Source organism: Falco biarmicus, chromosome 1, assembly GCF_023638135.1.
Source record: "Falco biarmicus isolate bFalBia1 chromosome 1, bFalBia1.pri, whole genome shotgun sequence".
Taxonomy (NCBI): domain Eukaryota; kingdom Metazoa; phylum Chordata; class Aves; order Falconiformes; family Falconidae; genus Falco; species Falco biarmicus.
In genome coordinates this window covers 68,859,808-68,874,856 of record NC_079288.1, presented here as the reverse complement: position 1 = coordinate 68,874,856, position 15,049 = coordinate 68,859,808, and the positions used below count along the sequence as shown (strand labels likewise).

General features: G+C 42.0%; 1 protein-coding gene across 2 annotated transcripts in view; it reads right to left on the bottom strand.

Moving 5' to 3' along the window:
* LNX1 (ligand of numb-protein X 1) overlaps positions 1–825 on the bottom strand; it is an 83,227-nt gene extending 82,402 nt beyond the window's left edge. The window contains exon 1 of one of the 2 annotated variants that reach the window (XM_056332867.1): positions 691–825. The gene's annotated coding sequence lies outside the window, so the exon portion shown is untranslated. The remainder of the gene's footprint in view (positions 1–690) is intronic. The other variant, XM_056332876.1, reaches the window with a different exon arrangement.
* Between the last annotated feature and the right edge of the window lie 14,224 nt (positions 826–15,049).

Sequence of the window (15,049 nt, the reverse complement as noted above, 5' to 3'; positions counted from 1 at the left end):
CAAGTTCTCTCTGTCTCCTCACCTCAGTTGTAGTTATATGCATAAAATGAAGCTGCAAGATGCAACAGGGGCAAATGATGCCTCGATTTACCTCCTATGGCTGCAGCGAGACTTTGTGGGTTTTAACTTGGGGGAAGGGAAGAAATGGATTTCCACAGAATTAATAAAACTATGGGCTAAAGCAGCAGCAGTACAAATGGCACCTTTCCACAGATAATCAGTTAGATTTTAACATACTTTTCCGAAGAAATAGACCTTCTTAGCAAAAGGAAGACAGAAAACCAAACATATCTAGCTAATAAACAGGTAATGAACTAAGCATGGCACTTTTCAATACTAGCACGTAGTTTGTATGTAAGTAGTATTTTAACACCGGCTACCAAGAAGCACAGCAACCTACAGGTACGTTATATGGCTTTCTCTGTGAGATTATGAAAATAATCCCTGCATTAGATTATGGGGAGACTGAACCACTAATGACAGACCCAGTAAGTATTTATCTCTGCCTTACTGTGAGGCACTCCTGAGCGTGCAGGCTGAGGTTGGCACCCACTCCCTTCTGCTGCAAACCAGGGCTGGTTTGTTTGCCAGAGCATTTTCTTCCACCTTTGGTCCTCTGGAACAACTCATGCCCAACTGAAGGGTGAAAGTGGGAATAGCACAAACAACGACACAAATCTTTAAACTCACATGTCTGGCTTTACCATGTCTCTCATCCGCTGCTGGCGGAGTCCTGCAGGTGTGAAATCCCCAGGCTTGGGCAGGGGTACCACACTCAGCCTTCAGCCCTGGCTCTGCAGGCGGAGCGCGGCTGGTGGTTGTGTCAGACGAGGAAGCCTATGGTATGACAGAAGGTACAAAGAAAAGCTGAATTGCATAAACCTGAGCAATTTAAGGTTTAGAAAACCACACCCTCCCAGTCATTTCTCCCGCAGGCAGATAAGCGTGTGTAAGCTGCTCAGACTACAGTGTAATTTGAAGCTTTTACTTTTCTTTCTGGCATATATCAAAGTTCCTTTTCAGTTTGGCTCTTCCTTGCATTTCTTTGCTTCTTTCAGCCTTGCAATCAACATGATTCTAATTTAATGAAGCAGACCATCTTAAAAATTGCTTAAAGACGAAAGATTCGTGTTGGCTTTCCCCTGGAAAAGGAACATAAGGCCTGCAAGCCTGGGTCCATGCCTTGGAAACTGGATCTTCACTTTGTTCCTGCACACTTGAAGTGAGTGGTGAAGACTTGAACCATGTAAGAGCAATTTGTAAACTCTGGAATCAGTTGGCTGAAAATACAGGCTTGGTTAACTTTTTGAACATCGTAAAATAAAGACTGCCTTGAACCATCTTATCCATTAATTTTCAGTTTTAAAAGTAGCCAGGAAAGGGGTAGGTTCTTGTACTGCAGATAAGGTGGTGTACTGCTGCACTGTAATGCAACAGCTGAGTGTGAATGCCAATTATGAAAGCAGCAGCTGCAAAAAAGATCTTTTTTTAAAAATATATTTTCAATGGAGGAAAGAAATCCTGATCCTCCAGCTCCCAGAATCACTAATAAATACAATTACTTCAGCTGTCATAAGCATTTGCTCCTAAAGGAGGAAGCGTTATTCAGGAAGCAAGTCAGCTTCGGAGATGGACTCGAAGCAAGCAGTTGCAGTACCTGCAGGTGGAAGGAAATCCCCAGCCTCTGATATAAACACCTATGGCTACCAGGTCTTGACCTCCAGTTCATTCGTATGCAAATTTCTTGCCCTTCAAACGTTTTAAAAGCATACTTGCTACTTGTGATTATAAAATCCCTTGTTAAATATTTATTTTAAGAAATCATCAAGAGCCCTGTCAAGTCCTACCAGCAAGCGTGACAGCCAAGCCCTTAGCTTGATGGAGATTTGTTTGCAGTGGTATTTGCCTTTCCTGCCCTGACAGCACAGCAACTCTGCTCCAAGGTGCTTGAGGAAACCTGGGATGGGTCCCTGCTCAGCCAGCCTGCTGGTGTTCGGTGCATGGTTGCCCAAAACCCAGGTGTGTGCCAGCAATGCCGTGCTGAAGCTGGGGCACTGTGCAGTGCTGAAGTGCTGCTGCTTTTTGCCTGGAATGGGTGCAATATGGAGAGACACAGCCCACACAGGACCAGATGTCCACGGCAGTCACAAGGCCAGATATGCAAGCTTCATGCGTCAGCTGCCTGCAAAATTGAACTATGCATATGCAATGTACTTTTAAAATCATGCTTAAGCTACAGAAGCTTAAACATTAGCAAATTCATCCCCACAGAGCAAAGAGTGTGTTTAAATCCTTCCTTGCATGGGAGGTCTCTTCGAGGCTGATTGCCCTAGATCAGAGAGCCCAAAGCCCTGCTGTCACAGGTGACCACATCAGACACTCAGTTACAGTCTTAATTTCTATTTTAGAAACTAGCCAAGTTTTTACCTCCTCCCACTGCCAAGAGGCTTTTCTAAGTTTCCAGACCAAGGGCCAGTTAAAATTCATTTGTTCTCATGCTAATGTTACTGGATTGTTTAAATAGCCTTTCCCATCTCATGACATGTTTTCCTATTTTTCTTCCCACTCAAGCTCTCTTAAGACGTTGCTCAGAAGAAAGGCTCTCCCCTCTCCTGCTCACACAAACAGCACTCTTGGGCACTCATTCGTGTCCAAATTCTTCACTCTGGAATATGGCATTAATACTTCCTTACTCATACCAGGCAAATTATTTCCCCAGAAGTTATTTATTGGCTCTAAACCAAAAAGCTGGTGAGCTGTACCCCTTGATGGAATATCCAATGCTGAATCTGCCTTTCATCTACTGGGGAGGAACACAGAAGAAACTCTGAAGTACAGCCTGTGTACTGCATTATTTACAAATTCCCTCCTTTGCCTGCAGCTGGCTAAAGGCTCTGGCAGATTTTCTTTATCAACAGCACAAAAAAGTGAGAGTATTTTCCTACTATGATTCATTCTTTTGCATTGAAATGACAGCAGCGTCTTGTAGATCTGACTGGTGCAATGACACCTGTTTGATAAACTTCAAATTCCCTGGTATCTTCATACATTCAAGGCAAAAAAATTACATATTTAGCTCTGTTTAGTTTTAAAACAGATTTCTACAGTTTGTTTCACCCTATGCAGATACAGGTGTAAGAACAGACCTTTCCAGTTGCAGATATTCCACACTTCACTACTGCTGAAATTATTTCCAGGAGGACAATATGCCATAAACTCTATCGTATTAGACTTACTCATTTACTTATTTCAACTAAATGGTTTCAGCATATATTGCAACCATTGGCAGTACATGCTATGCAAGCTAAGTTAGAAGATAAGTCAAATTATGTGAAATCATAATAATCAAATGTTAGGTGATAATATTGTAATGGATGTCATCTGTGTTGGGTTGAAAAGATCACCATGTCCTGCAAACAGTGGCCCATGCAGCCTTCTCTGAAGCCCTGTGAAGCTGGAGCAGACAAGTTAGGGGGAACGTCAGCTCTTTGCCTGCTGCTGACCCCTATTCCAGCTGCTGGTCCAGGCCAGCCAGCAGACTGCTTGCAAAAAAGGAAACAGAAAACCTGTCTCCTGTGCATGTTACATGCCTGTCCACACAGGTGTGGCAAGGAGCTGAGCTATGCTGCCTCTTTCAAGCACACAAGGAACATCCAGTGCTGTTGAGTATTTCTGTAATACCCTCAAAATGGTAAAATACACCCTTGTCCCTGACCCCACAGATGGATGATAGGACCAGGAGGCGGAGGGCAGGCAGCCCTGGCTGGCACTCTGCCTCAGTGGAGGAGCAGTGAGAAGGAGGAGCCAGGGAAGGAGCATCAAGAGCTGTGTGTCACAGCTCAGGGCGGTGGGGACAGACCAGCCAGGAGGAGGTGGAATCCCCTGGGACGAAACTGTCTGCCCTGACCTCTGTGATGGCAGGCCACATCCACTTCTGGCATGGGCATTTGATTCAATGTTCAATGGGATTGCACCAAATATATACCTCAGCTTGTAGAGGCGTACTGGAAAACAGGAACAAATTCTAGGAGGCGAAAAATCAGGTTTAGAAATTACTTCAGAATGAAGGTCAGCGTTTTCATGTCAGTTCCCTCTCCTTGTTTCCTTTTTGCAGAAAATCAGCAATCTGAACTGGATCACAAAACATAAAAGGAAAGATTGCCAAGCACTTGTACTATGGACTCTCTGGGGATGACTGAGTGCCACAGACAGTCTGCTTGGAAATGAGACTATGGACTCTGCAGTCATTAATCACCAATGTTAAACTAGCAGTTCTGTACAGTGTGACAGTTTAAATAGGATGTTGACTTCCAAAGTTGACCTACTTGGTGCAATCTACAGACAGCAAGGGTCTTACACAGCGTATGTTACTCTAGGAAGCCGTGTTTCATTTCTCATAAAAATTTACTGTATCTTCTGTATCCTGCACCTCTACATTTTCTAGCAGACTCCCAAGAAGGAGAACAGGAGCATAATGAAGAAGTTAACATAATGGGATTAAAATAATCTCTTGTCCTCAGTTAATAAAACAATAATAGTAGCAGAATGACAACTACTATTTTCTGAAGTGGACACCTTTCATGGGCTGAGACGGCACAGAATTAAATATGGACCTACTGGGGGAAAAAAACCCCACCAAAACAGCAACTTGAGCCATACCAGCAACAAAAATCATCCCACCAAAGAGCTCACAGGGCATGTCTCAGGAAGGGCTATGACTTGAAAAGCCTGCAGGCCCAGCTGTACAATGTCAAGTGAAGCTCAGGGTCCTTCCACCTCCTCCAGAAAAATCTGTGAACATATGAGCTCTACATACATTAGCAAAACAAACATTCAAGTGGCCAAATAATTCTGGCTGTTGGGAGAGGATAATATTACAGATAGTCAGGCTCTATATGTTTTCCCTTGGGAGAAATTATCAAAGTTAAAAGATTAATCTGGGCTCTGAGCACATTCATTAGTTAAATTGCAAAGCAAGCCCATTATATAACCAACCCCAGGACATTCAACCTCAGGAATTTATCTTGTCACGATTCACAATATGGGAGCATTTCTAACCAAGGTAACATGAATACCTTCTGTGGGATGGAAGCTCTCTGATCCATTAGAAACATCAATCAAAATCCTTTGCTTTACCCCAACTTCCAGATTACCTATGCCCTTTTTGAAGAATACATTTGTGTAGTACCTGCCAGAGGTCCCCCCAGCATGGAGGGAGGGATTGAGGAAACCTGGGTTCACTCTTTAGAAGTGGGAAAACCAAGGCACAGAAATTAAGTGACTTGCTCCTAATTACCAAGGAGGTCACTGGCATAAAGGGCATCTCACTAATTCTTCCATACTTTGTTATACACAGTTAAAAGTATTGTTTAAGGTGAAGTAAATGTCTGTACTAAAAGCATATACAAATACATAGTGTGTGCAGTCTGTCCTTAAATTAACTTTCATAGCCAGGTTTATATCCTGGGAGCAGTTCATAAAGCTCAAGATTAGAAGACAGAAGGAGGTTGTCTTGCCTGTCACAGTCTGCCATGTGCCCTTTATGGACCCCTTTGCCTGGGTTTAGCCCCATCAGGAATCTTTCTAGAAAAGTGTCCCACCCTGGTTTGAAAAACCAAAAGGTGGAGAGTCCACTGGTCTCTTTGATAGCTAGTTCTAGGAATTGATCATTCATATTTGTAGAAACACGTGGATAATTTATTGCTAATTTGATGCTGCTATTCAGGTTGTCATCATCAGTTCATGTCATGTATTTCCTAGCTGGCTGAAAGAACCCTTACCAAGCTGGTATCTGCATCTTACACCACTACCTGTGTTACACTTGTGCTAACACTCCCATATATTTTTCAAGTGGACCAAAAAGACTGTGCTCCAGCTAGGAGGTACATTGCCTAGCCCTTAGGTAAGATTTTTGCTATTCCCTGAATTCCCCTCTACTTTTTAAGTCATCTTTTCAAGTGCTGCCTGCGATGTGATTGATGTTACTGCACATGAGTCTCCCCATACGTATACATACTACCAACAGACAAAATCAGACCCTTGCTCCAACTTGACTTCTGCATGTGTACTCGAGGATCACACTAGACATTTTTCCCTGCCATTGGGCTAGGACTATGTTCTGAGGTTGTCTATTAAGATCTCCAAAGTCTTTCCGAAGTCTCTACTTTTTTCTTAAGTGGTCTTCTCTATTTCTGTAGATATGCTACATGCTCCCTGTTTCCAGGTTTGTAGCTATGCATTTGGCTATATTAAAGCATTTTTTGGTCTGAACTCCACTTTTTAGGCAATTCAGATTCCCTTATCTGTAGCACTATGCGTGACCGATCAGGGATCCAATATTTTTCCTGCAAATCAAGAAGTCAACATTAGCAGAAGTGGGACGAGTCCTAATCCGGCACTAGAATCTCACTAGAAATATTCTTTTTAGTGTGATTCTGTATCAACTGCTTCTGATACACCAGTTCTTAGCCACTTGACATACGCTTACTCAAGAATGTAAAATGCTTCATTTTTCATCAAATTATGTTATAATCGAGCTGAACACTTTCATGTTCTATTATGCTTATATAGTTACTTTACTAACCAAGAAGGTAATCTCACGTAAGAAAAGCAAGCCAAGCTTACCTGACAAGACCGTGTTCAATGAAAATACCATTGGCTGCCATTAATAATATCCTGTTCTGTATCAATTCCCGTATCAGCTTCTCTATTAATTTACTGGAAGTGAGTTCAGGCTAGCTGCCCTGCTATTATCAGAATTATCCTGTTTGTGCCATTAGGACATTGGCAAAAAAATAAGCACGCTTTCAGTCTTGGCAAATTTCTCCAGTATCCCCAAATTTATTAAAAGTTCACATCAGTGGGCCAGAAAATTTCTCAGCCAATTTTCAAAAACATTTTTTTAGGATGCATAGCTGCAGGTAATACAAAGTCTACTGTTTTAAGCTGTTTTCCCAAAGCAGGGTTGTCTAATATTCTGTTAATTACAAATGGGCTGGAAAAGAATTCAGCATCCTCACGTGATATATATACAACATCTTGTTTCTTTCCAAGCATAAACCAGAAATATTTTCTCAACATTTCAGTCATTTATGAATTTCTTATTAACAGGTTTTGTACCTTCAACCCTTGCTTGGCTTACACCATTGCTACATAATTTTTCTTTATGTAAATTAAACCCCCTTCCAGAATACCATTTACTTGCCAAGAATAGATATTTTTTTAGCCTTTGCTAGTGATTTCCACGCTTCATAACATATAAATATCAATGGGTATCTATCTCCCCTTTTCTAGCCCTTTTTTCCAATATATACACACACAGTTTATTTAAATATGTACGTACTGTGTATATTCATGCCCACATATCTGTCTATAGATATGTATACATACATAGCCCCATACAGAGATATGTATGAACAAATATATACCTATTTAAAAACATGTCTACAGATGTTTAACTATATTCCTACTTTCTTCTTTAGCCACACATGTTCTCTTAAAAATGTTTTGCCCATTTAGCAAACTTCTAGAAAAAATTGCAGGTGTCATTCATAGCTTTCTCTTCCCAGTCAATTTTATTAAGGGCTGTCCTCAGCTTTGGGAAATTGGCCTTTTCAAAATAATGTGTATAAATATTACTGTTTGGGACTGTTTTCTCTTCAACTATATTGAATGTAATTAGGTCATGATCACTTCTTCCTGAGACAACCCCTGATTTCCAGTCTAGTGGATAAATTCATTTTTATCTATTATTAGATTACCTGACAGCAGAATTCTTCCATGCCAGGTTTGACAAGATTTGTTTCATAGAACTATCATCCAGTATTTAACGCTATTTTAGTGATGTTTCACAGGTAGTAGCTAAGTGAAATCTTCAGCAGGTCTCCAAAATGAAGTTCTCCATAATTACACAGTTCCTTCCCACATGCATTAGTAGCTCATCCTGTTTTCAGATTCAGTTCAGTGACTTATAATATCACCTCTGCCCACCCCTGCTTGCTCCTGGGCTTTGGTAACCAGCATATTGCACTGCGTTTCTTAAGATCCTGCACTTCTCAGCTTTAAGTTAAGCAGATATAAGTCACTGGGTCATACACAAAGTCATTCCTCTCACACAGTTTCTTTTATCTCCCTTAGCCTGCTTAAACAGCTTATACAATATTCTGACATACTGGTCCCTCTAGCACTGAAACCTGATGAGACAATTAGGTTGAATTTGTCTAGATTATTGAGAAATTCCAGTTCCTCTTACTTATTACGCAGACTCCCAGCATCAGCATGTAAGCGTTTCCAAATGCATTTCTTTTTGGATCCTCTACCACGCTGATTTAATTTGTTCCTGACACGGTGAATTTGAACCACATTTACTTTCTTAAGCTCCTTCTGTGTGTTGTTGCTTTAAATACAGTTGTGGCAGTCCCTAATAGTCAAGATTTTTTGTCCCCCCACACACCTATTCAATCTCTCTATCATTTAGTACTGCACGTACTACAAGCCAGTAGACAGTTTCACTCCATGGTATGTAGTCAGTCTAAAACCAACAGAGGTATTTTGTGCTGACCCGTGGGATGCTGACACAGTCTGGCTGGGACAGCGTTATCTGCAGCACTATCTAAATAATGGCATTCAGCATCATTCTTTCTGCATCAGAGCATCCTGGTTTTGCAGGTGGCTTTGCAATATAATCCAGCAAATGCAAATTTTAGTATCAGTGCAAGTACTCCGCTTAGGTCACACAGGCACGACTTACCAAGGAATCACAGCCTGCTGCAACACTTGCAATACCTTGCAGGCTCAGCACTGGCCTGAGCTGGTCATGGAAACTCTCTAGAGAGACACGGATGTATTTCACACAGGAGGAAGAAATGCCTTAATATCTGCATGTCTGACAGTTACTCATTTGTAGCTGCCTTTTTTCACACAGTGCAAACTACCAGGCTCTGCGGAGACTGTCTGGGATCAGGCAGCGTTACCGCGCTGGTACCTGCCTTGTCTTAAAAGGACAAAATTCTTTGGGGAAACAGGTTTCACTCAGCCCCCACAGGCTGCACTGAACATTTGATGGACAGTCCCTTCAAGTGTCTAAAACCTGTGCAAACTATCTAAAGAAAACCAGGGCCCATTTTATGAAGTAGGTTACTTCCATGCACACCACAGGAACTTGCAAAGATGTAAATTTGAGTCAGGATACTATGGGCCCTCTGCTCTCATCTCAGAGAGGCAAGGGATCTTGTCCTTGCATGAAAAGGTATCTTTTATTAGACTAATTGCTACCACTGAAAGAATGATGTTCTTTCAGGTATGCAAGTGTTCCTTTGGTGACACTCACTTAAGTTCTAGTATATCCACACACAAAAACACTAAAGTTATCAGCTGGTGGGAGAGAACACCCAGAAAATGGCCACTTTGAGGAAGACGAGGTGTTTTCAGTATACTGTTTCCTGAGCAGCCCAGCACATTCAACGTGAACACGTTGTTGCTTGGAGACTGAGGCACAGAGTGTTGCTGACCCAGCAAGCTCAGCGAACAGGGAACAGTGCACATCTTGCAAATTACCTCTTTGTTTTACTAAATGAGTTGAGCATCAGTCTAGGCACAACGCCTTTTACATGCCGATTGCTTAAATTGCTAATTCATTTCTCCAAGGTAGAGTGCAATGCATAGTGTAAACAGAAGATGTTAAGGACACAAACATACCCACATACAGACAAAGGAAGCCTATAACATGTTATACCTACACACAGAGAACATCTTTAGCAGTGCCTATTGCAAACTGGGAGATGGCAATAAGCAAAAGCATTTAGCTCAGAGACATAACCTAAACCTAAGTGCTACTTTATGCTAAAGTGGTCTACTTACAAAGCCAAAGGCCTAAAAACAGTGGATAGAAAAGCAGCTGGTTTGCTGACCTTCCCCATGTAGTATAAGCCCTGGCCTTTCAGGGGTTTCTGCCCTCATTCTGTAACACAGAAAATGCATTTTAAGTTTCCAGCAGCTCACGTAACTGTGCTTGTGTACCTGTCATCTCCCAGAGCCCACAATGACTTTTGGATTCAAGGAACAATTTCAACCACATCTGATGAGAAAGGCTTTCAACAGCAATTAAACAAGTTTGGTGACAGCAGGTAAGCTTTCAGGCGGAGATGAAAGACTGATCGCATTTTCACTGGGAGAAAACTTTGACGGAGAATGTCTTACTAAAATGCAGAGCTCCCATTCCTAGCATGAGAAAGAAGTCTTAAATGTCCAAACAGCAGGAAAATCTTCCCTTGGAGCTCACAGCACTCATGAATCTACAGCAAAACAGAATTCTTTGGCTTTGGTGGTCATGGATCTGTTTGTTTAACTATACTTGGTTTCCACACTGGAAATTTCAGATCTTGCATGTTTTCAAAAGCCATAAAAAATGGATATATAACTGTATCATGTATTATATACAATGCATACATGTATATAGAATTCAACAAAAGGTTGAATGAAGTTTGTTTTCTAATGTAAATATTTATTCTTATTATTAATGATTTTGTCTGCAGTCCTCAATGTGAATGCTGAAGTATCACTTCAAATGAGAGCTCCCTGAGAAAACATTTCTTTTTCATGCATTGTACCATGAAATGCCTTAGAAGTGGCAACTCTGTTCAAACTGTTTAAAAGAAACAAAGAAAGTCTATTTAGCTGACTTAAAAATCTCATATTATTGGGTCAGTATTGTAGTTCACTTTCTCTTTCAGTGTGTTATGGCCTGCAGCAAAACCACAAAAAGCTCTTCAGCAAAGTAAAGATAAGACATATTTGACATTAAAAACCCATAACCTCAGCTTTCAGTGCCTGTTGATGTCCTCAGTGAGTATTTTGTGTGCTTTTTCTAGCCTAATTATACCTGGAGAATCTCTGCTGAACATCTTTAACTCCTAAAAAGGTAAAAATGAGGGTCTGACCCAGGCATGTGAAGGAGAAAGTTTTTTAAAGCACTTTACCCACAGCTCCACTACTCGATCCTCAGCTGATAACACTGATGTGACAACATTTTAGTGTTGTAGTTTTAGGCCTGTAGACCACATAAGCTGAAACATTCCAGATCTGGGACAGCAAAGCCACCAGACTATTTCTGTATATGATAGGATGGCAGCAGTTTAACCCAAATCTCCACAGGTTCAATGTTGACATACCTGTGCTTCACGCTACCAACCTCCCCTCTTGCTGCTTTTCTGGGGAAGTGGCACTGCGAGCTTACACTGTATGAGGTACTTACTAAGGGTATATGAACGGGGTTGCTATTATCTGTCAAAGGCTTCAGGCTGAAGCAGTTGTTCAGAGCATCCCTGACGTATCCCTGCTGCTGACAGAACAAGTCTATATTCATGCCCTGTGGACAAAATCGCCATTCGTATTTAGATTTGCACCGTGTTCACAAAGTTCCTTGGGAGATCTGTTTGCTTTGTATGTGGGGAAATGGATCAGAAAATACTGACAATTTTTAAAATGCTTGCTTTGAATTTCAATGTCTCCTCCTTGTACTGGCTAACAGTGAACTACTGTTGGTACACACTAAGTCCCTCACACTGCACGTAAAGTACGTTGACTTGCCGACTGTGTGGAGACTGCAAACTCCCTTGCCTACCCCTCCCTTCCCAAAACACCAGCAATGGACCATTATCTTTGATTTTGACATCTGAAGAGAGAATGCAAATGCCAGGAAGGAAGTTTTTAGAATCCGTAAAAAAATACTCTCTAAAAGACCTTCCAAAGGGAATATTACAACAGGATACAGTAAAGAAAAACAGGAGAAGAATTTGAGGGGGAGAAGCTCACAATATAAATGAAAAATACTTCTGAGAATAAACAAAAACAAAAGCACATCCAAACTTATTTCTGCTTAACAGAAAATTAGTGAATTTTCCGCTTAAAATAGACTAAGAACATTAGTGGAATACTTGAATATGTCTAATTTATACCTTCCGGACTGTGCAGTGTAGTATGAGGAAGATGAAAGTACGCTCAGAATTGATGTTGGGGCCACCCCCGCTGGACCACCAAGGCAGAAGGTGAAATGCAGAGGTTACAGGCTGAGTCCTAGGACTCAAATTCTTTGAAAAATTCCCTTTACATCACCAGGGTATCTCCTCAAGAATCAGGAAAAATTTATCTCTAAAGTCACTGAACTGAAGATTAGGAAACCCCAATCTTTCTAAGCATCTTGGTAATATCTGTTCATTGTAAAATTGTTATATTCTACACTATAACAACATGTAATATAAAAGCAAACATTACCCTAATTGCAGCCCTTCTTCTCCCCCACTTTCTTTTGCTAAACACTGTCAGAGTAGACTGTGCTGTGCAAGCCATGCAGGCAGTCTGCACATCAAAGAATTTGCAAGCTAAGCAGCTGAGATCAGGAGATCAGCTCTGCACAAGGAAATGCAGAACTCAACATTACATGGATCTGTACAGGACTTTGTGCATGACATGAAAGACATGCTGGAAAGGCTGACTCTCAACAAAGACAGAGGATGGTGACTCACTGAAGAAGGCTACTCTGAACAGTTTTGATGTACAGCTGACTTTCAGACAAATTTCTAAGCAGCTGAGAAGCTATCCTAGGGAAGAACAGGACAGAGCACAGCAAAGCAGCAACACTGACTTGGCTTGTGGTTTCCCCTCTGTTATCAAGGCAGCAGGTTTTGTCAGAATGCTTTCCAGGCACAAGGACTTTAGAACAAACTCAGAACAGACCTTTGCTGGTCTACATGAAGAAGTACAGATTTTTTACAAAATACAATTTGCTGCTTTAAAGTGAAATTGCAATGAAAATGCATGGAGGAGTAAATAAAATGGAAAGTATTAAGCTTATGGTTGAAATGATGGTGCAGTCTGAAAGGAAAAATGTATGGCATCCTTTGCTGGCGTTTTTATAAGCTGGGGGGAATTGCACTGATCTGTTGATGCTGAGCACAAGAAGCAGACTCTGAGCAGCCCTCTCAAGGCTCTGAGTGAGTGACAGGACAGCGCCTTGTAGCCCAAACTATCAAAAGCTACCCTGCAAAAAAAACGGTGTTCATGCTGAGGGGACAGAATATACAGAAGAATGATCCTTTTAAGAGGAAATTTGTCTGTCTGTCTACTTTTAATTAAGAAACTAGAAAATACTCAGCATCACAACTTTAAATCCTCCTTCTCCCTAATTAATAATGTCTCCTTAACCCAATTTCTCTGTACTTGCCTGGATGCCTCCCTCTGTATCTTCAGATCCCCGTGGCTATTTCCAGTATCCTAACTTTGACAAAGGATAACAATCTTAAAGATATTATGTCCCCGTAAGTGTAAAGAAAATAAGGCAGAGTGGTAAAGGAAAGAGACCCCATTAAGCATTCACACAGAGAGGAAGGTCGAGGCATAAATACATCCCTTATTAGATACTGAAGAATCAACAAAAAGCTTGAAATACTTGAATGCCTCATGGGAAACACTTCAATCGAACTCATGCCTTTCTAAACATCAGGAAATCCAGCTACCAGACACAAATCTGTAAGAAACCAGGCTTCACTGGCTCAGCTGCTCACCCAGCAACTTCACTTCGGCAAGAAAACCGATTACTGCCATTACTGCAATCGCAAAATACCTGTATTTTGTTGGATGGAGAGCACAGCAAACAGGCTCTCGGTGAATAATCTAGGCATGAAAAATATCAGGTAAGCAGTTTCCAATTAGCAGTCCTCACCAAAATAAAGCTTCCCCTCTCCCCACCTCCAGGGCAGCATTTTTGGGCGCCCATGGGAAGGGGTGCTCGGTGGCCAGGGGCACATGGGGCTGGGGCTACTGTGTGGGGAGGGCTCCCTTGCTCAAGGGGAAGCACAGTTGTGAACCCAAGAACAACAAAGCAGCATTACACTTAATCCACTGCCATCTGGCTTCATTTTGACAATCCACAAAATCAGACACAACATTCTTCTGCAAAATCCCTGAAAAACAACACAGAACTGTCAAACCCAGCATCCCCTCTCTCCCTGGCTCCTCCGAGGGCTTGAAAGGGAGGTTGCTCAAGAAATGAAGAGCGATTCCCCCAAGTGACATTTCTGCAGAAGTGGTCTGGCTACAGATGTTTCTGCTGTGGCAGAAGAGTTTGTATAACGAAGCGCCGCCTGTCACGTTTATGGGGACAGGGAGGGGGAAGGGGATGAGAAGCAGAAAACAGGAGAGGCTTTGAGTTGTGGTGTCAATCCACAGGCGAGGAACTACCAGAAAGAGGCTATCAACTCTGCATGTTTGCTGAGCTCCTGGCCAGACCAAGGGGGAACGAGGACAATCCATCTTCCCCAGCAGAAACTGAACAGCCATCCCTGAGGGGACAAGGCAAGCCACAGCCTTAAAACTAGCTGGGAACACATTCCTTCTGCAAATCAGCAAGACAAATCCCCTTATTATTTCAAAACAGTGTGTTGAAGGAAGCCTTGGTTTGCAACATTTTTGTTGCTATTGTGGCATTAAGATAGTCTACATGGCCTGCTAGGTAGGCTCAAATGTTGCCTTGTAGCTGATGGCTCTCATAACTACATAACAGAGATGTTTGTTTCCACAACAGAAGGCAGAATGGCAACCAAAAATCCTAAAATAATGCCTGATTCAGGCTGAATGGTGTTCCCATTGACAAACACTGATTACAGAAAGCAGCTTGCCAAGGACTGAAGCATATTTTCACTGTTGCCTCCTGGCTTAGAGGTGCAACTCAGCTGCTGGGCTTCTCGTGCCCTTTCAGACACTTGAGCGTTGGAGACTCCTGGCCTCCAGCATGACATGGACCTCCTGCAGTTCCTATGTCATTGCTGCCAGCTCTGTGTGGATGTCTCAGATATTCTGGGACATCTCAGCTAGTTCTTGATGCCTAAATTTAGGCACATGCATGAGATTGCAAGTTACCCCACAGAGGCTATGTCCTCTGTTCCAACACCCTCATGTAGTCCATGATCATATATCTATCTGCTTGTACTCCCTGGGTGCTACCTTTGATGGGAGCAAGCATACGTGGGTGTCTTCTCAGCTGCCAAAACAACAG